Source organism: Chelonia mydas, chromosome 4 (assembly GCF_015237465.2).
Source record: "Chelonia mydas isolate rCheMyd1 chromosome 4, rCheMyd1.pri.v2, whole genome shotgun sequence".
Lineage (NCBI taxonomy): Eukaryota > Metazoa > Chordata > Testudines > Cheloniidae > Chelonia > Chelonia mydas.
The window spans coordinates 62,739,007-62,765,633 of record NC_057852.1 but is presented as its reverse complement, the minus strand read 5'-3'; the positions used below and the strand labels follow the sequence as shown (position 1 = coordinate 62,765,633).

The 26,627-nt window shown below is 41.3% G+C and overlaps 1 protein-coding gene across 1 annotated transcript in view; it reads left to right on the top strand.

Annotated features, from left to right (window-relative positions):
* PDGFC (platelet derived growth factor C) overlaps positions 1 to 26,627 on the top strand; it is a 247,475-nt gene that overhangs the window by 21,642 nt on the left and 199,206 nt on the right. The window lies entirely within an intron of this gene.

Here is a 26,627-nt window from a genome sequence, read left to right as displayed (position 1 = left end):
TTCCTGGGAACCGCCCCAAGTGAGCACTGCCGGGACTCCCCACCTGATCCCCTGGCAGGTCCCTCTGGCTCTTAGGGTCAGGTGTGGGGGTGGGGCGGAGGACTCTCTGCGTGCTGCCAGCACCTGCAAGCCCCGCTCCGTGGCTCCGGCAGCTCCCATCTATGGTTACCATATGTACCTATTTTCCCGGACGTTTTTAGATATTTAAAAATTCCTCCCGGAAGGTGATTTAAGAACTAAAAAGGGGGACATGTCTGGGAAAATACGGACGTATGGTAACCCTAGTTCCATACCCTAGGAGCTACCACAGCCAAAACCACAGTCACCTGCTGATACCAGGCTCAATGGGTCAACACCCAGACGGTGGATACTGTTAGAGCATGTGTAATCATCATGGTAGGGCTACAGGAGGAGGTCTTGAATATAACTGGGGCCCTGTGTTTTTCAGGGCTTTGAAAACCAAAAGAACCAGCCTCAGATCAACCAATGTAAAGAACATAAAGCAATCATAATGTGATGATCATGATTGTTCATTCCTGTGAGCAGCTATTGCTACTGCATTCTGTACTAGCTGCAAGAACAGAAACCCTGCTAAGAGGAAATTACAGTAACAAGTTAATTGTGCAAGACTGTCATGAGATAAAAGGGGGCAGCCTGTGCAAGTTGCACATCTGGAAAATCAAATTTATACCATGTTGGACAAATAACTCTCCGTAGAAAGAACATGGTAAAAAATAATGCCCAGGTTTTCAACCTGACTACTGTAAATTAGATGCCTCCTCTTTGACAGTATATGGTGGGTGAGTTGGGTGTACGCCAATCCTTCTGTCTACATACAGGCAAATTTTCAGTTTCAGAATGGGAAGGTCAGTCCCAGACAAGAGACAGCAGAATAATTATGTAAAAAGTGTAAGTACTTCTATTAACAAGCACAACAGCCCTAATAGTAGATTCCAGTGATTTATTATTTAAGTTTTCTTTTTTGCTCTGGAGATCCTGTCTTTCTTAGCTTCTTCCAGGCTATGCTAGAACTTCCTTTCCTTCCAGAATTGTGACTGGTGTTTTATCAAGGGGCCCAAATGGCAAGTTTCTCACAATTCACTCTTTCATGTTAAGTTCCTCTGTTTCTGGCCTCTTTAAAGCCACCATCACATTCTTGTTTGCTGTCTGCCTGAAGATCCAGAGTAGCAGCCGTTATAGCTCCAGTTCTTCAAACAAATGTCAGAGACTATTTCTGTGAGCAAAGTTAAGTATGTAATTGCTTGGGCATTACTCTGCTTACGAACATGCAACCTCATTAAGTGGAAAATCAAAGGATAAGAGTCCTTGTTTGGGATGCCCCTATCAGCAGCAAGACACCCCCCCCCCCCCTGCGGTTGAGATAAGGCAGCTCCATTGTATCCAGCCGGCAACGCCATCCAAACACCCTTCTGTGGTAGAAACAAAGCTAGCAGGTCCTGGTGAAAGATGTATAACTATGTTTTAGCAGCGTACCGCTGATTCTCTAGTCTGTGGTTTTTTTAGAAATTATCTTTCCTTACAAATACATGAGAGAACATAGGAGACAAGAGAGAACTTACAGGAACTCTGCCTTTGAAGTTCCTTAGTGAAAACACACAATGTACTTACAAGAAACACAAGGTGGGTGAGGTAATATCTTTTATTGGATCAACTTCTGTTGTTGAGAGCTGGTCCAATAAAATATAGTAGCTCATCCAACTTATTTCTCTAATATCCTGGGACCAACATAGCTACAACAACATTGTATACAGCACTGCGTACAACAAAGTACTTACAAAGCAGATGGAGTACTGTTGTACATTCTTCCACCTATTTTTTGAATCTTTTATAAACAAATGCAAAGTTTTCACCACACCTTCGCTGTTCTTCTTTTAAAGTAACCACGGGTAAGTGGGTTTTTCCTCCTTTTTTTAAAGCACTATTTACTAGGTCTTGTATTTTTAATACAAGCTCTATTTCTTTGATGAGATGTCATATTTAAAATAGTAATCTCCCTTAATAACCTTAAAAACCTCAATTAAATTACCATATTTTCTTATGAAAACAAGTCTCTCATTCCTTGCATTTTTGAGACTTGATAACATTCTGCTTGCTTTGTGTATCTCAGACACAGAACAGCATTTATTTTTGGTCCAAGTTGTTAAAGTATTTTGGGTGAAGGCTTACTTCAGAATATTACCGTCTCAACATTTGATTTATAACTTCTGAGCTACAGCTATAGATTAGGCTCCAGGCATTGTTAATGCTTTCCACAGTAGCTCAAAAAATCTTTCAATGTCTGTAAGCTGTAGGACATTTTACTTACAATTTATTTTTATTGGTTCCTTCATACAAAAATATTGCCAAGTACTTTAGCTATCTATAGACGTTCAAAGTAATGAGTTTTATGTTACAGTCTTATTTAGGTAATAACTGCAGATACCGTAGAGCAGGGGTGAATGAGGGCATGAAGTTTGGCTGTTATCCAGTATATTCTTGAAAGTTAATCTGAGTTGGGTTTGGCAAGTAATTGGACGTGGACTTCTAAGGACATCTGAAATGTTGGAGAAAGAGGTGCTAGTGATGGAGTATGTGGCACTCCTACATCCTGGAGAAAGATGAAACAACTATGTTGCACACATGCAGCAAACAGGAGTTTTGTGAGGGAGGTTTCCAGGTGAAGCAGGAGTGACTACGTGACACTTGGGGTGAGTTTGTTGTTGCTTGATTGTTGTATATAGTATATGTACTGTAGTATACAGTGTTGTCTGTGGGAGCGGGGGGCAGTGTGCTGAGCCGAGTGGCCTTCGAGGCAAGGGTTAGAACTTCTTAACAGCTTTTGATCCCTAATCTCTTTAGGATTCATTTTCAAGCGGGCTGGGCTACTCAGGGAGAACAGGGGGTTTGAAAAGCCATGACCAGAGGAGCTAGTGAACAGGAGCAGCAAATAGGAGTTTTGCAAGGGAGTTTAGACAGTGAGTGAGAGAGCCAGATATATCTAACATTCTCTAAAATGAGGCCTGGTCTACATTATGGGGTTAGGTCGAATTTAGCCATCTTAGGTCGATTTTAAAATGAATGCGTCCACGCAACCAACCCTGTTTTGTCGACTTAAAGGGCTCTTAAAATCGACTTCTGTACTCCTCCCCGGCAAAGGGAGTAGTGCTAAAATCGACCTTGTTGGGTTGAATTTGGGGTAGTGCAGACACAAATCGACGGTATTGGCCTCCAGGAGCTATCCCAGAGTGCTCCATTGTGACTGCTCTGGACAGCACTTTGAACTCCGATGCACTAGCCAAGTACACAGGAAAAGCCCCGGGAACTTTTGAATTTCATTTCCTGTTTGGTCAGCGTGGCATACTCAGCAGCACAAGTGACCATGCAGTCCCCCCAGAATCGCAAATGAGCTCCAGCATGGAATGAAAGGGAGACACTGGATCTGATTGCTGTATCAGCAGGAGCATCTGTGCAGGCAGAACTCCGATCAAAAAGAAGAAATGCAAATATATTTGCCAAAATCTCACAGGGCATGTTGGAGAGAGGCTACAACAGGGACACACAGCAGTGCTGTGTGAAAGTTAAGGAGCTGAGGCAAGCCTACCAAAAGACAAAGGAGGCAAATGGTCGCTCCAGGTTAGAGCCCCAGACATGCCGCTTCTGTGATCAGCTGCATGCCATTCTAGGAGGGGATCCTACCACTACTCCACCACTGTTCATGGACACCTGCAAGGGAGGAGTCTCACGCAACAGGGAGGAGGATTTTGTGGATGAGGAGGAGGAGGAGAATGCGCAACAGGCAAGTGGTGAATCCATTCTCCCTGGAGAAAAAGCCAGGACCTTTTCATCACCCTGGACCCAATACCCTCTGAATGCAGGATCCCCGACCCTGAAGCTGGAGAAGGCACCTCTGGTGAGTGCACATTTGTAACTACAGTGCAGGGTTTAAAAGCAATAGTGTTTAATGTTTGATTTGCCCTGAAGAATTGGGATGCATTCGCGGCCAGTACAGCTACTGGCAAAGTCTGTTCACATGTCTGGGGATGGAGCGGGAATCCTCCAGGGACATCTCCATGAAGCTCTCCTGGAGGTACTCTGAAAATATTCTGGAATCATTGCAGTACAAAGCATGGCAGCGAATGGTCCTGGGTTTTGGTTGCATTCAAGCAACATTTGGTCTATATCTTTCTGTGTTAGCCTCAGGAGAGTGATCATTCATGGTCACCTGGTTGAAATAGGGGAATTTTTGTAAGGGAACAGTAAAAGGACCCCGTTCATACTGGGCTGTTTGCTCTTGGCTAAAAGGGATCATCCCAGAGAATAGCCACGTGGTGGGGTGGGGGGATGTGTGTGCTGCACATCCACCTGAAAACCACAGTCCCTCCTTTTAAATGTGAAACCCAACCCATTGCTTGCTATGGGAAAGGATGGTGCTGCAGTTTGAAACCATTCCCACATGTTATGCATAAGAAGCCAACCCTGCATACCCTTTGCCTTACCATGGCTGCATGGAAACCGAATTCTGTAGCCCAGCCGTGTGTGATGTGTCACCATACCTGCAGGCGCTCAATAGAAAAGACAAAATGCGACCATGTACCTAAAGCACATGTGCTGTCTGCTGTGAATTGCTTGATTCACTGTGAAAGAGTCTCCCTTTTGTTCTCAGAAATGTATCATCTTAAATTTTACTCTCCCTTTTTATATCCCCCGAGGTGCAAATGTTTCTAGGCTCCCCCTATCATCTCCGCCCCTGAGGTTATCGCAGATTAGAAGGTGAAAAAAAACGCACTCGTGATGACATGTTTTCCAAGCTCATGAAGTCCTCCTGCACTGATAGGGCACAGCTGAATGCATGGAGGCATTCAGTGTTAGAGGCTAGGAAAGCATTAAGTGAGCGTGAAGTGCAGAGGCAGGAGGCGATGCTAAGGCTAATGGGGGAGCAAACGGACATGATGCTGCATCTGGTGCAGCTGCAGGAAAGCCAACAAGGGCACAGACCCCCGCTGCATCCATTGTACAACTGCCTGCCCTCCTCCCCAAGTTCCATATGCTCCTCACCCAGGCGCCCAAGAACGTGGGGTGGGAGGCTCCGGGCACCCAGCCACTCCACTCCAGAAGATGGCCCAAGCAACAGAAGGCTGTCATTCAAACAGTTTGATTTGTAGTGTGGCTACAATAAGCAATGTGGCCTTGTCCTTCCCTCCTCCCCCACCCCACCCCACCCCACCCTGGCTACCTTGTCATTATCTCCCTTTTTTTAAATAAAGAAAGAATGCATGCTTTCAAAACGATAGTTACTTTATTTCGAAGGGGGGAGGGTGGTTGGCTTACAGGGAATTAAAATCAACAAAGGGGGCGGGTTTGCATCAACGAGAAATACACACAACTGTCACACCGAAGCCTGGCCAGTCAAGAAACTGGCTTTCAAAGCCTCTCTGATGTGCAGCGCGCCTTGCTGTGCTCTTCTAATTGCCCTGGTGTCTGGCTGCTCAAAATCGGATGCCAGGCGATTTGCCTCAACCTCCCACCCCGCCATAAACGTCTCTCCCTTACTCTCACAGATATTATGGAGCACACAGCAAGCAGCAATAACAATAGGAATGTTGAGGTCCGACCTAGTCAGCAAACAGTGGCAGCGAGCTTTTGAATGTCCAAAGGTACATTCTACCACCATTCTGCACTTGCTCAGCCTATAGTTGAACTGTTCCTTACTGCTGTCCAGGCTACCTGTGTACGGCTTCATGAGCCATGGGAGCAAGGGGAAGGCTGGTCCCCAAGGATAACTATAGGCATTTCAACATCCCCAACGGTAATTTTCTGGTCTGGGAAGTAAGTCCCTTCTTGCAGCTGCTTGAACAGCCCAGAATTCCTAAAGATGTGAGCGTCATGCACCTTTCCCGGCCATCCCACGTTGATGTCGGTTAAACTTCCCTTGTGATCCACCAGTGCTTGCAGCACCATTCAGAAGTACCCCTTGTGGTTTACGTACTGGTTAGCAAGGTGGTCCAGTGCCAAGATAGGGATATGCGTTCCGTCTATCACCCCACCACAGTTAGGGAAAGCCATCCACTATGACCTGCACATTTTCCAGGGTCACTAACCTTGATAACAGAACATCAATGATTGCATTGGCTACTTGGATCACAGCAGCCCCCACAGTAGATTTGCCCACTCCAAATTGATTCCCGACCGGTAGCAGTCAGGCTTAGCAAGCTTCCATAGCGCTATCACCACTTGCTTCTCAACTGTCAGGGCAGCTCTCATCTTGGTATTCCTGCGCTACAGGGCGGGGGAAATCGACTCTCAGAGTTCCAGGAAAGTGGCCTTACGCATGTGAATGTTTTGCAGCCACTGAGAATTATCCCATACCCGCAACACTATGCAGTCCCACCAGTCTGTGCTTGTTTGCCGGGCCCAGAATTGGCATTCCACTGTATCAACCAGCACCACTGCCACCATGATGTCCCAATTGCCACAGCCCATGCTTTCAGGAATATCGGTGTCCATGTCCTCATCAAAATCGTCCTCATGCTGGCATCTCTTAGCCCGGTTCTGCATATACTCCAGGATAATGCGCGGTGTGTTTACAATGCTCACAACAGCAGCGGTGAGCTGAGCGGGCTCCATGCTTGCTGTGGTATGGCGTCTGCAGGAGAGCAGAGTTGCAGCAGAAGTGGTGGATGATGACGAATGCCACGAGAATAGATATTTATACAGAACGACGAGAGGACCTGCGAGGTGGATTCATGGCACCAGGAGAGCAGAGCTGCAGCAGAAGCGGTGGATGACGACAACATGGAGAAATTTGCTATTGAGACTGAGCTCATTTACAAGAGCAGGAGAGCAGAGTTTCAGCGGAAGTGGTGGATGATGGTGGTTAGCAGTCGTACTGCACTGTCTGCTGAAAGCAGCACCCAGGACACAACAGCAGTGGTGATGGTGAGCTGAGCTGAGCGGGCTCCATGCTCGCTGTGGTATGGCGTCTGCACGGAAAAAAGGTGCTAAACGATTGTCTGCCTTTGCTTTCACGGAGGGAGGGACGACTGACGACATGTACCCAAAACTACCCGCAACAATGTTTTTGCACCATCAGGCATTGGGAGCTTAACCCAGAATTCCAATGGATGGAGAGGACTGTGGGATAGCTACCCATAAGTGCACCGCTCCATAAGTCGATGCTAGCCTTGGTAGTGAGGACACACTCCGCCGACTTAATGTCCTTAGTGTGGACATACGCAATCGACTGTATAAAATCGATTTCTAAAAATCTACTTCTATAAAATCGACCTAATTTCTTAGTGTAGACATACTCTGAGCCAATAAACATGCTCCCCCACCAACAAACAAAAAAAGAAAACAAAGCTAGAGAAGTAAAAAGAATGCAGGTAGACATCCAGCAGCAGAGTGGGGCTATCCAGTTTATTGCACTGAATGCAGAATGTATGATTACCTTCCATGTGTGTAGGTGGTGTATGTATGCATTCGGTGCAAGGAGCTCATGGCCCTCAGAGGCTGAGTGCCGACTCTTGAGACTAGAGTGGCTGACCTGGAGGAGCTAACGGAGATAGAGGGGTACATAGATGAGACTTTCGGGGATACAGCAGAGTGGTCCCACTCCCAATCTGGCAGCCTCTGTGCAGCTGAGGAGGATGAAAGTCTTGGGGAAGGAGAACATCAAACTGCAAAGGAGGGAAATGATCCCATAGTTGAAACCCTTCTTTTAGATGATGTCCTGGTACACGCTTATACTGAGAATACCTCTCCAGGTGGGAGAATCCCAATGATTAGGACGAGACAGGTAATAGTAATGGGGGATTTGATCATTAGAAATATAGATAGCTGAGTTTGTGTTGACCAGGAGAACCGCATGGTGAATTGTCTGCTGGGTGTGAAGATTGGGAATCTCTCAAGACATCTAGACAGACGTATGTGCAGTGCTGGGGAGAAGCTGTGGTCGTGGTACATGTAGATACCAATGACATAGGGAAGGATAGGAGAGAGGTCCTGGAGGCCAAATTTAGGCTATTAGGTAAAAGATTAAAGTACAGGACCTCCATGGTAGCATTCTCTGAAATACTTCCAGTTCCGTTTGCACGCCTAGTTAGAGAGGCAGAACTACAGGGTCCCAATGCGTGGATGAGATGATAGTGAAGGGAAGAGGGTTTTAGGTTTACTAGAAAATGGGAAACCTTTTGGGAAAGGGGGAGCCTATACAGGTAAGATGGGCTCCATGTAAACCAAAATGGAACCAGATAGCTGGCATATAAAATTACAAAGATCATAGAGGAGTTTTTAAACTAAGGATTGGGAGAAAACTGACATGTGCAGAGAAACACAGTTTGGACAAAGGTGTCCCATAGGGGAGGATCTGTTAACAAGGATTCTCTATATCCTAGTAAAGAGGAGGGCATAGTATTATGCTTATAAGAAGCACACGGGATCTTTTTCAGAAAAAAGGCAATACACCACATTTATTGAGAATACAGCAGTTAGCATATGCATTCAATTACACCACACACACACACACACACACACACACACACACACACACACGTCCTGCAGCCGAGGCTTTGCAGGACTGAACCTAGAGTTTCATGGCAAAACACCCCATCTTTATAGTTGTAAATTCCCATTTGAGTCCATGCATTTTGCAATGTCATCCTGTAATCGTTAGCTCTTAAGTGGTGTTAATCTTGGGGTTTTCTGCTGTTATCATTTGATGGTTATTGTCGGGCTTCCCATCATTGTCTCCTATTTGTTGTCTCGCCTTTGGGGTGCCTGCCTCACCTCTGAGGTCATCAATGCTGCTAACATGTTTAGTATCAGATACAATGGATGTTTTCTGATTGTCTCCTAATGTTTCCAAGTCTCTCACTTTTTCTTGACCTCTGGACATTTGTGATGGCTTTCACACTCATCCTTAACCATGCACACATCCTTTACTCAGACCAAACAATTTTACAGAGACTTTTAGACAAGATAACATTTTGGAAAGGATTATATGCTTACTAAAGTGATTACAAAATAACCTTACACAACTTAGTTGGCAATGCATAAAAGAAGCAAGACCTTATAGCAAATGCTGTAATGAAATCTTATCCTAAAACAAAAGGTGACCATAATCAGCCATAAGGACTATTATGGTCTATTCCTGCCTTGAAATCAAAAAGGGTGGCTGGCAGGATGAAATCAAATTATACATTAATACATCAAATCTTACATTAATACATTTAATACATACTACATTATTATAACCGTTAATCATTATAACCTCTAATACAAATATAAAATCCTACTCCTACAATAGAAGTCAATAAAGTATGGATAGGAACTGGAGAGAAACAGTCAAATGAAAAAGTCTCATTCTATTACATTACACGAAGGCGCAGAGCTAAAAAAGTGACAAATTTTCTAAGTGCTTTTATAAAAATGCTAAAAGTCTAAATATTAAGATGGGTGACTTTGAGTGCTTGGTATTAAATGAAGATACTGATATAATAGGCATCATGGAAACTTGGTAGCATGATGACAAATCAATGGGACACAGTAATAGCAGGGTACAAAATATATAGGAGTGACAGAATAGGTTGTGCTGGTGGGGAACTGGCACTATATGTGAAAGAAAGCACAGAGTCATATATAATAAAAATCTTAAATGAATCAATCTGTACCATAGAATCTCTATGAATATAAGTTCTATGCTTGAATAATAAGAGTATTGCAATAGGAATATACTGTTAAACTCCTGACCGTGATGGTGATTGTGAAATGCTCAGGGAGGTTAGAGACACTATCAAAATAAAAAAACTCAATAATAATGGGGGATTTCAGTTACCCAGTCAATATGGGGATAGATGTCACCTCAGGATGGGATGCAAAAATAAAGTTTCTAGACATCATTAATGACTACTTTTTGGAGCAGCTAGTCCTGAAACCCACAAGGGGTGAGAGAATTCTTGATTTAGTCCTAAACAGAGCAAGGGTCTGGTCCAAGAGGTGCATATAGCTGAACTGCTCAGTAAAAACAACCACAATATACTTAAATTTAACATCCTTCTGAGGGGGAAAATACCAAAGAAGTCCACCAAAGTAGTAGTTACCTTCAAAAAGGGGAGCTACACAAAAATGAGGAAACTAGTTAAATGGAGATTAACGGGAACAGTCACAAGAGTGAAATGCCTGCAAGGTGCATGGAAACTTTTTAAAAAGCACCACAATAGAGGCTCAAATTAAATGTATACCCAAATTAAAAAGAATAGTAAGAGGATCAAAAAATGCCACCCTGGCTGAACAGCAGAGTAAAAGAGACGGTTAGAGGCAAAAAGACATTCTTTAAAAATTGGAAGTAAAATTCATCTGAGGAAAATAGAAAGGAGTGTAAACTCTGGCAAGTCAAGTGTATACACCTGAGTCATTCAGTTTAGGTGACAAATCTGAGGAATTGTCCCAGATTGAAGTGTCAGAAGAGGTGGTTTTGGAACAAATTGATAAATTAAACAGTAATAAGTCACCAGGACCAGATGGTATTCACCTGAGTTTTGAAGAAACTCAAATATGAAATTGCAGAACTACTAACTGTGGTATGTAACCTATCACTTAAATAAATTTCTGTACCAGTTAACTGGAGAATAGCTAATGTGACACCAATTTTTATAAAAGGCTCCAGAGGTGAACCTGGCAATTACAGGCCAGTAAGCCTAAATGTCAGTACCAGACAAATTGGTTGAAACTGTAGTAAAGAAGAGAATTATTAGACACATAGATGAATATGATTTGTTGGGGAAGAGTCAACATGGCTTTTGTAAAGGGAAACATATCACTAATCTATTCGAATTCTCTAAGGGGGTCAACAAACATGTGGATAAGGAGATACAGTGTACTTGGACTTTCAGAAAGCCTTTTGACAAGGTCCCTAACCAAGGGCTCTTAAGCAAGGCAAGGAATCATGGGATAAGATGGAAGTCCTTTTGTGGATCAGAACTAGTTAAAAGACAGGAAGCAAAGGGTAGGAATAAATGGTCAGTTTTAGAATGGAGAAATAAATAGTGGTGTCCCCCAGGGATCTGTACTGGGACCAGTGCTGTTCAACATATCCATAAATGATCTGGAAAATGGGGTAAATAATGAGGTGGCAAAGTTTACAGTTGGTACAAAATTCCTCAAGATAGTTAAGGCCAAAGCAAACTGCAAAGAGTTACAAAGGGATCTCATAAAACTGGGTGACTGGGCAACAAAATGGCAGATGAAAATCATTGTTAATAAATGCAAATTAATGCACATTGGAAAACATCATCCCAACTACACATACAAAATGATGGAATCTAAATTAGCTGGAGTCTTTGAGTCATGGTGTATAATTGTCTGAAAACATCTGCACAATATACAGAATCAGTCAAAAAAGCCATTAGGAAAGGGATAGATAAAAAGACAGAAAATATAATGCTCTTATATAAATCGATGGTACACCCATACTTTGAATACTGCATGCAGTTATGGTTGCCCCATTACAAAAATGATATATTGGAAAAGGTACAGAGAAGGCCAACAAACGTGATTAAGAGTATGGAAGTGCTTTTTTATGAGGAAAGATTAAAAAGACTGGGACTATTCATCTTGGAAAAGAGACGACTAAGGGGAGATATCATAGAGATCTATAAAATCATGAATGGTGTTGAGAAAGTGAATAAGGAAATGTTATTTACTCATTCACATAACACTAGAACCAGGGGTCACCTAATGAAAATAATAGGCAGCAGGTTTAAAAAAAAACAACACATAAGGAAGTACTTCACACAACACACAGTCAACCTGTGGAATTTGTTGCCAGGGGGTGTTGTGAAGGCCAAAACTATAACTGGATTCAAAAAGGAATTGATAATTTCATATATGATAGGTCTATCAATGGCTATTAGCTAAGACGGTCAGGGATGGAACCCCATGCTCTGGGTATACGTAAGCCTCTGACTGTTAGATGCTGGGAGTGGGCAACTGGGGATGGATCGCTTGATGGTTGCCTTTTGAAGCAACTGGCATTGGCCACTGTGTGAATACAGGATAGTGGGCTAGATGGACTATTGGTCTGACCCTGTATGGCCATTCTTATGTTTTTATCTTGCATCACTAATGAACGTGACTGGCTGACTCACCATGAACTGATGACAGTGCTGTGCTCCTAGGGATGCATCTTTTGGTTGAATTGTAAAACTAACAGATTAACTACTTGTGAGCATTAAAATCTCATGGCAGTTATCTCAATAGCAGAATGGAGATGTTACATTGCTCTGGCCAAATTCTAATGGAATAATTGGTTCCCTTCCCTTCAAATTTCTTTTCTTTTCAGTATTATTGCTAGGTGTCAATAACTTCCCTACCTCAGCTGTGGAAGGTGGCAGCTGTTTTACTATCTTTTTTGAGTTATAGCCCCACCCCACCCCAGCTCTCAGATGTGAGAATAAAACTACAATTCTATAGGTCACTGTTTATACATCTGTGTATCTATTCTAGAATGGCTTGGGATCTTTAGATAAAAAAAGTGACATTTAATATGCATCTATCATTTATTAGCCAAATTGCAGGGAGAATAATGATATGTGATTAAACAGATTTGTGTTGACCACAGAAGAGTAAATTGACGGTCAAGTCAATGGGAAATGAAAGCGTGGCTGGAGATTTTAACAGAGATAGAGAAAAATCAGTGTTAATAAACAAGACAATGCTGCAGAGAGATGTTGACTTCCAAACATAGGAGATTTTATAGGAGGAGGAGAAGCAAGAATTAGTTAATTCCATCCAGGTTACATACCAATAAGGTAAATTTAAGATAGAACTGTTCTTGAGGCTCTTTCTCTTATTCAAATAAAACAATGCTATCTTTGAAACATTTTACTAAAAGAAGTTGAGATAAAACTGACTTACTTTGTAAAGGTAGTCATGGAATGGTTATTAAAGGTATCACAATATGTGCGCTTGGGTTTTGTCAATTGTAATTAAAAGTGAAGATTGAGATAATATGGAATAAAATACAGTACTGCAGATTAGAACTAGTAATTGACTTTGGTGGGACTCCATTGTGGAGTGGTTTTGGCACAGAGAAGGCACTATCAAGAGAATGATTGGGAGAATATCTTTTAGGCAGTAGTGGAATTATGGGCATGGTCAACAGCTACATATGTAGGGATATGATTCAGAGAGGTGGAAGATTCCATCAAGTTGTATAGAGCACTTGGGTCTTGGAATGACCAGCAGTAGAAAGGAAATCAGCCACCTCATGAAGGAGAACTGATTCCATGCTATGGTCAGAATACACCTCTACTGACAGTGATGAAGGATATTGTCATGTGGGAGCTGACTGTAAAGATGAGAGTAGACAGTCTCAAGAACTTTGCTGAGAAAGAGAAGTGTAGGTTAGCTGTCTCAAGAGTTTAAGAAGGGATTGAACTTTCCTTCTTTTCTTCTTTCTTTACCAATTTTGCTATTTTGTAAAAATTAAATAAGCAGAACCAGTATCTGCCTTCACCTTATGGAGATTTATGGTAGGGGTGAGGGGTGTGTGTGATGGGGTATACCTGGCCTTTGTGGCTCCCTACAAGAGGCCCTGCAGTCTTCCAACAACTATCCCCAGAAAGCAGTGAAGTGATAGGAAAGAAATATAACGAAGATGGGTCTTGCAGGTTTGCCTAGCAAGGCCTTACAGAAGCAGCCAATTGGAGCCCAGAAGGCTCAGATAAAAAGGAGCTGCAGGGCCTAAGTGAGTAAGTTCTTGGCTTAAAGAATCATAGAGTCATAGAGTATCAGGGTTGGAAGGGACCTCAGGAGGTCATCTAGTCCAGCTCCCTGCTCAAAGCAGGACAAATCCCCAACTAAATCATCCCAGCCAGGGCTTTGTCAAGCCTGACCTTAAAAAACTCAAAGGAAGGAGATTCCACCACCTCCCTAGGTAACGCATTCCAGTGCTTCGTCACCCTCCTAGTGAAAAAGTTTTTCTTACTATCCAACCTAAACCTCCTCCACTGTAACTTGAGACCATTACTCCTTGTTCTGTCATCTGCTACCACTGGGAACAGTCTAGATCCATACTTTTTGGAACGCCCTTTCAGGTAGCTGAAAGCAGCTGTCAAATCCCACCTCATTCTTCTCTTCTGCAGACTAAATAATCCCAGTTCCCTCAGCCTCTCCTCATAAATCATGTGTTCCAGTCCCCTAATCATTTTTGTTGCCCTCTGCTGGATGCTTTCCAATTTTTCCACATTCTTCTTGTAGTGTGGGTCCCAAAACTGGACACAGTACTCCAGATGAGGCCTCACCAATGTCGAATAGAGGGGAACGATCACATTCCTCGAGCTTCTGGCAATGTCCCTAGTTATACAGCCCAAAATGCCGTTAGCCTTCCTGGCAACAAGGGCACACTGTTGACTCATATCCAGCTTCTCGTCCACTGTAACCCCTAGGTCCTTTTCTGCAGAACTGCTGCCTAGCCATTTGGTCCCTAGTCTGTAGCGGTGCATGGGATTCTTCCATCCTAAATGCAGGACTCTGCATGTGTCCTTGTTGAACCTCATCAGATTTCTTTTGGCCCAATCCTCTAATTTGGCTTGGACTAGTGGGGCAAGGAAGTGAACTATTCTCTAGCTAGAGGAGCTTAAGAGATAACTAAAGTTTGTTTCTGGCTGCATTTACTTAAGATGGATTTGCAGGGAGGGAGAGGACCTAAGAACCTTAGCCCTAAGGTAAGGATGAAGTTAAAATAGGACAGTCAGGAAGAGTACCAGGGAAGAAGCAGCAATAAACTGAAATCAAGCAGTGCATAGCTGTGTTTATAGGGTCCCTGAGTTGAAATACAGAGTCGTGGGTGGTCCTGGGTCTCCTACCTGCCACAGTGGCATAAATCCCAAGAAGGGGACAGGACTTATTTGAGAGACCAAACAAAGGGCTGAATTTAAAGGGCCCAGAGCCAGGGCTGAAGATATTAGCGAGGGCAATGGGACTCTTCATTTATTCAACTCTTTACTGCTTTGGAAGGGGTTCAGTTGGACTTTGTGACTTGGCCAGAAGGCCAAAACACGGAAGACCCATCAAGGTTGGCCAGCAGTCTGTAGTGGGTGCCAAGTGTGAGTAAAAGATAGCAGTACCACACCCGGCCGCTAGGAGGTGCTTAAGAGGCACCCCATTATAGGGTGCCAGATATTACCTCTTATGGAAAAAGTTCTGATCTGTCTGAATTCAGTTGCTTTTAAATACACTTATTCCATATATTGGAGGCTTCATTTGAATGTAGATCGCTGGGTGTTTTTATTTAGGCAGCATCAGTATGTCATGTTGCATATAGAAGTGTTCACTTTGGCTTCAGTTAAAAAAAATACTCATTTTTATAAAAAGATTTTTTTATATAAAGATTTTTCTTCTCCCTGTGCATACCTCCGATGGATTTTTGTAATTTATACTGAGCAAAATCAGGTTAATTAACATGGGCCTCACACTGAATAGCGCCTTACTCTGCTAATAACCCAATTAATTGCATTGGGCCTACAAGTACTGACCTATAGTTTACTTGTTCTCTGACTTTCATAGTGTTAAATTCTTCAGGTGGATTACTTGGAACTATTCATTTTAGATCACGGAAACAAACTGGTTCTTAGATTTAATCTATTATGAAAGGTCAAAGTTAACCTGTGATGGTGTTTGGGTAATATTTTACAATGGGCTGTTCTATATTGAGTACTATTTCTGAAAGATTATACTTTCCATCTTCTATTATGTTTTAAAAATATAAAGAAAATTAAATAGTTATTTAAAAAGGGGATGAACTCTGCAATCTTTACGGGCCCAATCCAGCTCTCACTGTAATCACTGGGAATCTTTTCATTGATTTCAACAGGAGTTGGCTCAGGTCCTTAAGCAAAGCCCAGATTTTATTGCTGGAGAATTGATCCCTTCTCAAGGAAAGTATCATAAGGTAATTGACAGTGTTTGTAACGTATATAATTCTCATTGGTTCTGATCAAGTTTTAAAAAGAGCAGCTGCCTTTTTGCAAGTCTCATTTGCATCCCCAAGATATTTGCATAAACAATTGAACTCCAGATTCAAATCTTGGTGCTAAAACAGGCCATTCATTCAAAGTTACTACGAAACTTGTGCATAAGTAAGATAGGTAGAAGTGCAAGTGTTCGAAATTACTCGTTCAAGCCACTGATCAAAGAAGTTTGCCACTAGTAGAATTTCTTGTTCATTACTATGCACAACATTTATCAGTTAGCTCTTTCTCCTCAGTCTCCTATATCTGCCCTCCTATTCTTGCAAAAATCACAATCAGCGTTTGCATGGAGGGGGAGAAGGGAGGAAGGGTGTGGATGGGATATATGTATTTGGGGAGAAATTGGATGTCCTTGTACAGTATTTTACAGGTTGAGTATTTAAGCATTTTTCAGAAGGTAGTAACAATTTCGTATTTTTCTTTATTCAGTGAACGCTACACAGACATTTATCCACTAATATGAACATAATTAAACTGATATATGAAAGTATATGCCAAAACAAAATCATGCTGGGACAAATGCAATGGAAATTTCATATCCTATTTGTGCTAGACTGCTGGTACTTCCTTTTCTGGCTCACTTTCAACTGTGCCTGTAAGCGCAAAGGAATGGCATGTATTTAGACATTTGTAAATAAGATCCCACACACACTTTCCTCTTGAGAACATGCTTACATACCTTTTATGGTCAAAAGGGGTGTTTCCCTTTGTCTGTGTGCTAGCCACAGAGTTACCCATATCCAAGCGTGCAGTTCAGAATGCTATGTCTAATACTTTGTGAATTTGAATTAAAATGCAAAAGTTGTTGGAGGTAGAATGAAACAATACATTCATCTGTTTTCATTTGTTTATAAATACTTCTGCAATAATAAAATATATTTTAAAAAACCTAGTTTCTACCTCTCCGCCTCTCCTAAATTTGTGTCCACTCCTGTTTTACTTCTAAAAATAGTAACTAAATCAAACTCACTTGAGCACATTTCTTCTCCTCTTGCAAACTGTCAGTTTTTGGGAGAGAGGTCAATTATATAGTTAGGTTTTGGGACACTGAATTCTATCTGCACGTTTGGTGTCAGTTCATTAACTTCTGATATGAAAATTCCTGATCTATTTTTAAAAAATATTCAGATTAATGCTTTCTTGTATGACAAGTACAAAATTCTTTCAGACAACAGAAACTGATCTCTCATGTTGTCCACTCTTTCACTTAGTTGCTGTAGGCATTTCCTTTGATCATTTCTGAAACTATGACGTTGTGCAGAGACCAAATTTATAACTTCAATGAGTCACACAACTCTGCATTATATTTATTGCAGAAATTATTTAAATGGCATAAATGTCAGAAACTTGAAAGAACACAATTAAAAAATCTAATTTTACATGTCATAAAAGTAGAACATTAGGTTTATAATGTGAGGTACTAGTTTTTATTCGGGAAACTATATAATTTAAGATATTTATGCATTTGGGCGAGTTTCCTCTCTACACTGCTGATACATCACCATCAGTATTTTTTATAAGATTACTTATACTCTGGAAGAGCCTATTGGGGCCCATTGTTAACAGAGCCAGCTCTGTAAAGGAGAATTTTGTCTTTTATATTTTTCAGTAGCCATATTATATGTGCAGAACTTTACTCTGACTGGCCACTATAACTCTTCTGTGATTGGCTCCTCTACTAAGAATTTTTTCATTTTGTCTTTCATAAACTAGTTTGCTGCTCAGCTGCTTGTTCTCTTCAGCTAAAGCAGAAAAACTTCAACATTTGGATGAAAAAGAAGCAAAAATATCCACAAAATGAAGAAAAAGATATAATAATAATGATGAAAAGTTGCCAAACTGCTGGAGGGGAAATGTTTTAAAACTTTGACTCAATTTTTCCTCTTTTTGCAACTCCAATCAGTTAGTTTTGCCATTGACTTGCTGACTGTTTTATGTTGCTGAGCCAGCTGATCCACATCATCTACTTATGATGCTATGAAATATCATAAATAGTTAAAATCAAACTACACATGTCAATATAAAGAGCCAAAGTTTGCATTTTACATTGAAGGAACCCCGTAGATTTTGTGTGTGTGTTCATTTGGGCTCCAGTCAGTGGGGCCACTCTTGTGCTTAAAGTTAAGCTTAAGTGCTTTGGGAAGCCTTGTTTGTTCAATTTACTAGTATCAATGATCGCTAATGACTCTAACTAATAACACTCTGCTAATACCAGACACCATTTAAGGCCACAGTCCTACAAAGACTTATGTGCATGCTTAAATTTATACACTGTGAGTTATCCCATTGCAGTAATGGGATAACCCATAGTGTGTAAAGTTAAGCTTGTGCTTAAGTCACTGTAGTCAGTGGGATTACTCACGGATTAGTTACACATGTGTTTAAGTCTTTGAATCCACGGACTTACTAATTTTTAAATAACCATATCTTTATTCTTGAATGTGCAATCATTGAATCAATGTTCTGATAGAACAATGCAAGTGAGTATCAATTGTGTCAGGAATTTAGGATGGACTAGGATTTAAGAGGTTGATCATTTTGGAGATTTTTTTTAATAAAGTGACCTTGCTCTCTAATGGTCCTCGTCTTGTATTTATTAATGTTTGTGCAGTGCTTTGAAGATGTGTAGTAAAGTGCTCTATAAGTGCTAAGCATTATTTATATTTATTAGCACTTACCCATGCAAAACTCTCTTTAACTTTAATGAATGTTGAGCCTGCATTCCTAATAGGGAATGTGGGACCAGCCTAAAATCGAATTGTCTCAGGTTCTCCCAGTGTTAGTTAGTGGGCTCCAATTTTCAGTTTCCTGCAGGGTTTCTTTAGAAAAACAACAACAAAAATCTTTTAGGTTAAAATGATAGTAAAATGAAATACCAATAAGAGCTGAGTTTGTCTGAATCTGCAGTATTATATTTTCCTTCTATGTGAACTTTTACCTCTTACCCGTCATATCTTGTTTATGAAGGAGTCAGTAACTCACTTTCTTGTCTAAATCACATTGTGCAGAATTTTGCTCATGAGCTCATGGGCTCGTTAATCTAAGTCCTGTAATATACCGATCTGTTGCTCTAGGATGAGTCAAGACGTGAGTTCCAGTTTTAGAGAGTAAGAAAAGTTGGCATAGTGTACTTGATAGGACTTTTAGTAGTAGTGGAGCATGCGGAATTGCTGTTTTTAGGTCTAGAAATCCCAGTGTCTCTAGTTAATTAATGATGTAGTTCTGAACTTTGCTCAACTACAGGCAATGAGAGAGATTATTACTTTAAATTAAAATTAGTGGGCAGGACTTAAATAGAGAAAATAAGGCCTCAAGGGAGTGTGCGATGTGCTGGTGTATTCTTAGAGTTAAATTATTCATGTCACATAGTGTTTTTAAATATCTGTTGATTCACAAGGAGTATGATACATAATTATTTAGACATGCAAAAGACTCCAAATAAAAAATAAAACAAAACCCAAACCTCCCAAACCACTAAATATATGAACCAAAGAGTTCCTTTGTACAGGTGTTAGACTCTACAGAAAGCATATTTTACATATCTTCCAGTCTGGAATGATCTTAAGAAAGGTTGAAAGCGGCAAATAAGGTTCTCTACTGTTATGTGCTCGTAAAACTCCTTGTTCGGACTTCTCTTTCTGATTCTGTACAAGTGGCTAAGTCTCTTATTGAAATATAGGTTTACATTTCTTCATCAAATCCCCAAGAATGATTATGGTGTGGTTCACTTTTCAGAGCAATAAATGTAGAACTTTATCCAACCTTTGCACAAGGCTAAGTTTTCACTCTACCTCTACAAACCGGGAGATGACTTTACTCCTTTTCCTTTATAACCTACCGAAGTCCTTCCATTGTAGTAGCTTTAATTTTTAACCCTATAGGGATTGCCATATTAAGTCATTCCGCAATCTGGAAATTACTGTATTATGAAGTGGTGTCTGAGAAATAATGATTGGTAAATGATGACTTTTTGTGGTGACCTCTGTATCATTGCTTGTTAATGATGTTTCTGAGGAGAAGTCTACATTTCAGTTAGAGGTGTGGTTGCAACTCGAGAAGGCATACCCATGCTAGCTTTTAATTTAGTTAGCACAGCTAAAAATAACTGTGAAGATGGGGCAGCATTGGCCCTAGCACAAATTAGCAATGCAAGTGTACATATTTGGGGTTCTGGGCAGGTTTGTACAGCCCTTACTGAAGCCAGAGATGCTGCACCATCACTTCTATTTTTAGATGGGTTAGCTAGATTAAAGGTAACATAGATAACCAAAGCTGCAAGCATACCTCTGATTGCGGTGTAGACATACCCTGAGTGAGCAGTGTGGTATACTGTGGAGCAAATTAGTTTTCGCTAGTGGTTGAATTAATAACTCCACTGAGTATCAGAAACGGACATGAGCAATTCCAAATTCTTTACCACACCATGATTTAGCAAGTCCAAATATAAGGCTCCATCCTGCAAGATGTTTAGCACTTTGACCCTAATCCAGAAAAGGCTGCTAAGGAACTATTTGCATGCTTCAAGTTAAACATGTGCTTAAGTTCTCAGTACTTTGGAGAATCATTTTTCTCCATTTTATGCATGATAATTAAATATACCTGTAGATACTTTACTGAATTATTTATTTATTTGGATCTCTCCTGCTATAAAAAGAGGCTGCTTTAGTTTGATTGCTCAGGACTCAGAGGTATACCTATACTGCACTAAGAAAAATGCTTGGTACTGACTCTTGGAGCCCGGGTCAATTGACTCAGGCTCATACTGTGGGACCAAAAAATGCAGTGTAGATATTCAGGCTTGGGTTGGAGTCTGGCCTCTGAGAACCACCCCTCTCATTGGGGTTTTAGAGCCCAGGCTCAGCTCTGAACATATTTACTGCAATTTTTAGCCTTGCTTTTGGATCCCTGTGGGCCTGAGTCAGCTGACCCAGGCCAGCTGTGGCTGTGCCATGAGTCTTTTTTGCAATGTAGATATTCCCAGAGAGGAAAAATCATCATAAAATTTGATGAAACTTGAGAAATTGACCTAACATAACTACTCAGCCCCTGATGTTGAAATTGTAGAGTTTGACATCCGGACCTTTCAAAATAGAAATGACTGCATTATACCACTGAGTAGGAGGATTTTTGGCTTTGTAAAATATAAAATAGTCATTTCTAGCTCCACCTCATAATATCTCTGATTTTAAATTTGTGGACTGAATGTGACCCATCCTGTGCCTTCACATCCATTTAATTTTGGTAGGAGAGGATGAAAGGAAACAAGGAAGACCTGTAACAGCCGTGAATAACTGTGTGTGTGTGTGTGTGTGTGTGTGTGTTCCTGTCTTTTGTCCTTTTATGCAAATGGCCAAAAGCTTAAAGCCTTGTTTTTTGGAGGTGGACTTTTCCACAAATCCTCCTTACCTTTGTCATACCAGGACAGGATTACTACAACATGCTCTATATGGAACCGTACCATGGGCTTGACAGAATAGTTATTGAAGTAAGTGGACAGATTCACATTCACTTCAATGACTGGTGGATTAGGCCCTGTAGAATCACTCAAACTTCAGCTGATGCAGAATGCAACAACCTTTTTGTTATGGTGTGTTTTTTGCAGGGCCATATCACACCAATCACATCTGTACTGGTTTACAAACAATATGGGTGTAAGTTAAGGTGTTGCTATAAGTTTTACAGGAGCTTGTTTGGTTGTCTTGAGACTTCTCATCTTTCCTTGTGTGATTCTGAGGCATTCAAACTAAGTGAGAAAAGGTGGAGGTAAGCTTTTCAGTGATGAATCCTCAATTGTAAAATTTTCTTCCTTCTCTCATTTACTTCATTAAAATTTGTTGACTTTCAGGTTTTTTTGCAAGTTCCATTTGTTCCTGCTAGTTTGTCCTGGTGGGAAGGATGCGTTATTGGGTTGTGAGTGTTATTGGGTTGTGGAGCTCCAGTTATAGCGGGATCTAGGGGTTAATGCTCCATTTGTATGGCATTAGCTCTATTTATTTTTTGTACTTGTGTGTGTGTATATGCACCCAGACCTTTACATAGGTATGTCTTTATAAACTGAAATTATTAAATGAATAATTCTGGGCTGTCAGGGTATTGAAATGCATGCACCAGCAAAAACAAGTTCATGCTCTCGTGGGTTGACCAAGCCTGTAATTTTACTCTTCTTTCTAACAGAAATATTATCTCCTTTACATTGTAGCTTCAGGGCACTCTTTACAATCTTTTTATTGTCACTGCGGGCAGTTATCTTCTCTGCATTTGAATCAGGGGAAGGTAATCCAAAAATGTTTTTTAATAACAGGAAATATTTGCCATTTCACCCACAATACAAAAGAATTCATGTTTGCTGAAGAGCTAGGTCATCCATCTGGTTTCAAGTTCTAAAGGTCAGCATTCTGAAGCTTGTCACATGCTTTGCCTTCACAATTCTTGTCACTTTTGTCTATTCAGAATCAACTTCCCTGCTATCCCAGCAGACAGTGTCTGACTTTTCTATAGACTACAGGAAAACAGTTTGAAAATATAATTATGAGGTTTCTGGGCAGGAAAACTGAAGCATTGTTGTTAAGCTGACGAGGCAGAAAATGTGACACGAGATTATTGTACGTTATATCCAACTAAAACATATTTTTGACAGAATTTCACAAATGTAGTATCAGAGTAACAGCCGTGTTAGTCTGTATTCGCAAAAAGAAAAGGAGTACTTGTGGCACCTTAGAGACTAACCAATTTATTTGAGCATAAGCTTTCATGAGCTACAGCTCACTTCATCGGATGCATACTGTGGAAAGTATAGAAGATCTTTTTATACACACAAAGCATGAAAAAATGGGTGTTTACCACTACAAAAGGTTTTCTCTCCCCCCACCCCACTCTCCTGCTGGTAATAGCTTATCTAAAGTGATCACTCTCCTTACAATGTGTATGATAATCAAGGTGGGCCATTTCCAGCACAAATCCAGGGTTTAACAAGAACGTCTGAAGGGGCGGGGGGTAGGAAAAAATAAGGGGAAATACGTTACCTTGCATAATGACTTAGCCACTCCCAGTCTCTATTCAAGCCTAAGTTAATTGTATCCAATTTGCAAATGAATTCCAATTCAACAGTCTTTCGCTGGAGTCTGGTTTTGAAGTTTTTTTGTTGTAATATCGCAACTTTCATGTCTGTTATGGCGTGACCAGAGAGATTGAAGTGTTCTCCGACTGGTTTATGAATGTTATAATTCTTGACATCTGATTTGTGTCCATTTATTCTTTTACGTAGAGACTGTCCAGTTTGACCAATGTACATGGCAGAGGGGCATTGCTGGCACATGATGGCATATATCACATTGGTGGATGTGCAGGTGAACGAGCCTCTGATAGTGTGGCTGATGTTATTAGGTCCTGTGATGGTGTCCCCTGAATAGATATGTGGGCACAGTTGGCAACGGGCTTTGTTGCAAGGATAGGTTCCTGGGTTAGTGGTTCTGTTGTGTGGTATGTGGTTGCTGGTGAGTATTTGCTTCAGGTTGGGGGGCTGTCTGTAGGCAAGGACTGGCCTGTCTCCCAAGATTTGTGAGAGTGTTGGGTCATCCTTCAGGATAGGTTGTAGATCCTTAATAATGCGTTGGAGGGGTTTTAGTTGGGGGCTGAAGGTGACGACTAGTGGCGTTCTGTTATTTTCTTTGTTAGGCCTGTCCTGTAGTAGGTGACTTCTGGGAACTCTTCTGGCTCTATCAATCTGTTTCTTCCTTTCCGCAGGTGGGTATTGTAGTTGTAAGAATGCTTGATAGAGATGTTGTAGGTGTTTGTCTCTGTCTGAGGGGTTGGAGCAAATGTGGTTGTATCGCAGAGCTTGGCTATAGATGATGGATCGTGTGGTATGGTCAGGGTGAAAGCTGGAGGCATGTAGGTAGGAATAGCGGTCAGTAGGTTTCCGGTATAGGGCGGTGTTGATGTGACCATCGTTTATTAGCACTGTAGTGTCCAGGAAGTGGATCTCTTGTGTGGACTGGACCAGGCTGATGGTGGGATGGAAATTGTTGAAATCATGGTGGAATTCCTCAAGGGCTTCTTTTCCATGGGTCCAGATGATGAAGATGTCATCAATGTAGCACAAGTAGAGTAGGGGCATTAGGGGACAAGAGCTGAGGAAGCGTTGTTCTAAGTCAGCCATAAAAATGTTGGCATACTGTGAGGCCATGCGGGTACCCATAGTAGTGCCGCTGATTTGAAGGTATACATTGTCCCCAAATGTAAAATAGTTATGGGTAAGGACAAAGTCACAAAGTTCAGCCACCAGGTTAGCCGTGACATTATCGGGGATAGTATTCTTGACGGCTTGTAGTCCATCTTTGTATGGAATGTTGGTGTAGAGGGCTTCTACATCCATAGTGGCCAGGATGGTGTTATCAGGAAGATCACCGATGGATTGTAGTTTCCTTAGGAAGCCAGTGGTGTCTCGAAGGTAGCTGGGAGTGCTGGTAGCGTAGGGCCTGAGGAGGGAGACTACATAGGCAGACAATCCTGCTGTCAGGGTGCCAATGCCTGAGATGATGGGGCGCCCAGGATTTCCAGGTTTATGGATCTTGGGTAGTAGACAGAATATCCCAGGTCGGGGTTCCAGGGGTGTGTCTGTGCGGATTTGATCTTGTGCTTTTTCAGGGAGTTTCTTGAGCAAATGCTGTAGTTTCTTTTGGTAACTCTCAGTGGGATCAGAGGGTAATGGCTTGTAGAAAGTGGTGTTGGAGAGCTGCCGAGCAGCCTCTTGTTCATATTCCGACCTATTCATGATGACAACAGCACCTCCTTTGTCAGCCTTTTTGATTATGATGTCAAGAATTATAACATTCATAAACCAGTCGGAGAACACTTCAATCTCTCTGGTCACGCGATTACAGACATGAAAGTTGCGATATTACAACAAAAAAACTTCAAAACCAGACTCCAGCGAAAGACTGTTGAATTGGAATTCATTTGCAAATTGGATACAATTAACTTAGGCTTGAATAGAGACTGGGAGTGGCTAAGTCATTATGCAAGGTAACGTATTTCCCCTTATTTTTTCCTACCCCCCGCCCCTTCAGACGTTCTTGTTAAACCCTGGATTTGTGCTGGAAATGGCCCACCTTGATTATCATACACATTGTAAGGAGAGTGATCACTTTAGATAAGCTATTACCAGCAGGAGAGTGGGGTGGGGGGAGAGAAAACCTTTTGTAGTGGTAAACACCCATTTTTTCATGCTTTGTGTGTATAAAAAGATCTTCTATACTTTCCACAGTATGCATCCGATGAAGTGAGCTGTAGCTCATGAAAGCTTATGCTCAAATAAATTGGTTAGTCTCTAAGGTGCCACAAGTACTCCTTTTCTTTTTACAAATGTAGTAGGATTCTTCAGTTACCTGTCTGAGTCCTGGGTAAGGTCAGTAGTTTAGTTAAATTTAAAATGTATAGATATATTCGAAATCATTGATGGTGTGACATTTTGCAGATCATCCAGAAAATCAAGAGTTCTGTAACGTCTGTCTTGTAACTTTGGGAGTCTTAATGCTATGCTACTGTGGCTCAGAGTTCTGACACCAGTAGCTAACCTACAAGCACAAAGGTCCCAACCCTGGCTTCAACGTACCTAGCTGTTCCTTGCACCCACTATCTGTTCTGGTCTCGAGACCTTCCAAATCCATCTTCCTGAGTTCTTAACTACCAGGGACTCTGACTTTTCCCCTCCTTTAATTACCCCCAAAGGAGTGAAACCTGTCCTCAATTATCAGTTCACTTTGGCACATATATTCCACACAATCTGCTCAGCAGAGATCTGTTTGGGGTAAAAATCAACAGGTTATTTAATAAAAAAAATCTTAGATTCAAAGATGAAATGGTGAGGAAAAGCAAACACATACAAGTTACACAGAAAATAAACATAAAGATGCATTCTCAGGCTTTTCACTTAGCTATTCCCCCCCGCCCCCTTTTCTCCTAATATAAATTACCTATTGCCTCTGAACAGCTTCCCAGCACCTCTCTTAGATGCTTGCTCTCAGTTTCTGGAAACCATCATCCCTTTCAACTGCAGTTTTCTTCCCCCTTTTTCTGATTATGGTAATTCATGGAAACTCCCTCCTTCCTTAGTTTTCCAATACTGTGGTTTTCTTTTTGGTTTCAATGTTTTTCCATTAATTTTCGTGGTCCAGCATTGTCTTTCCCTAGGCTGTAAAACGTTAGGTGGTTGGAGTTAGTTTCATATAAGCTAGCCTGGGAGATGGCCATCCCTGCCTGCCTATTTCATCCTTGTTGTGAGGTGATGCTGCAGTTGAAATCTAGTTACAACTATAATGTTCTACCATATGCACAGGCATACATTCATAACCATAACCTGTATACAGATCTCCTAAGGACCATCATGTTTAGAACATTACATCCTTTCCTAAAAGACCTTACTTGACATGTGTTTATACGCAATAACATTGAATGCAGTCAGTTGCTTGTTCTTTGGGGTAAGACCACCTGTTCTCCTCTTGGGGAGTCTGGACCCTGATTGTCACAGATGAGCACAAGTTTATTTGTCTCTCTTTTCTTATATTTTCTAAATGTATGTCTGCCTGGGTTTCCTATCTG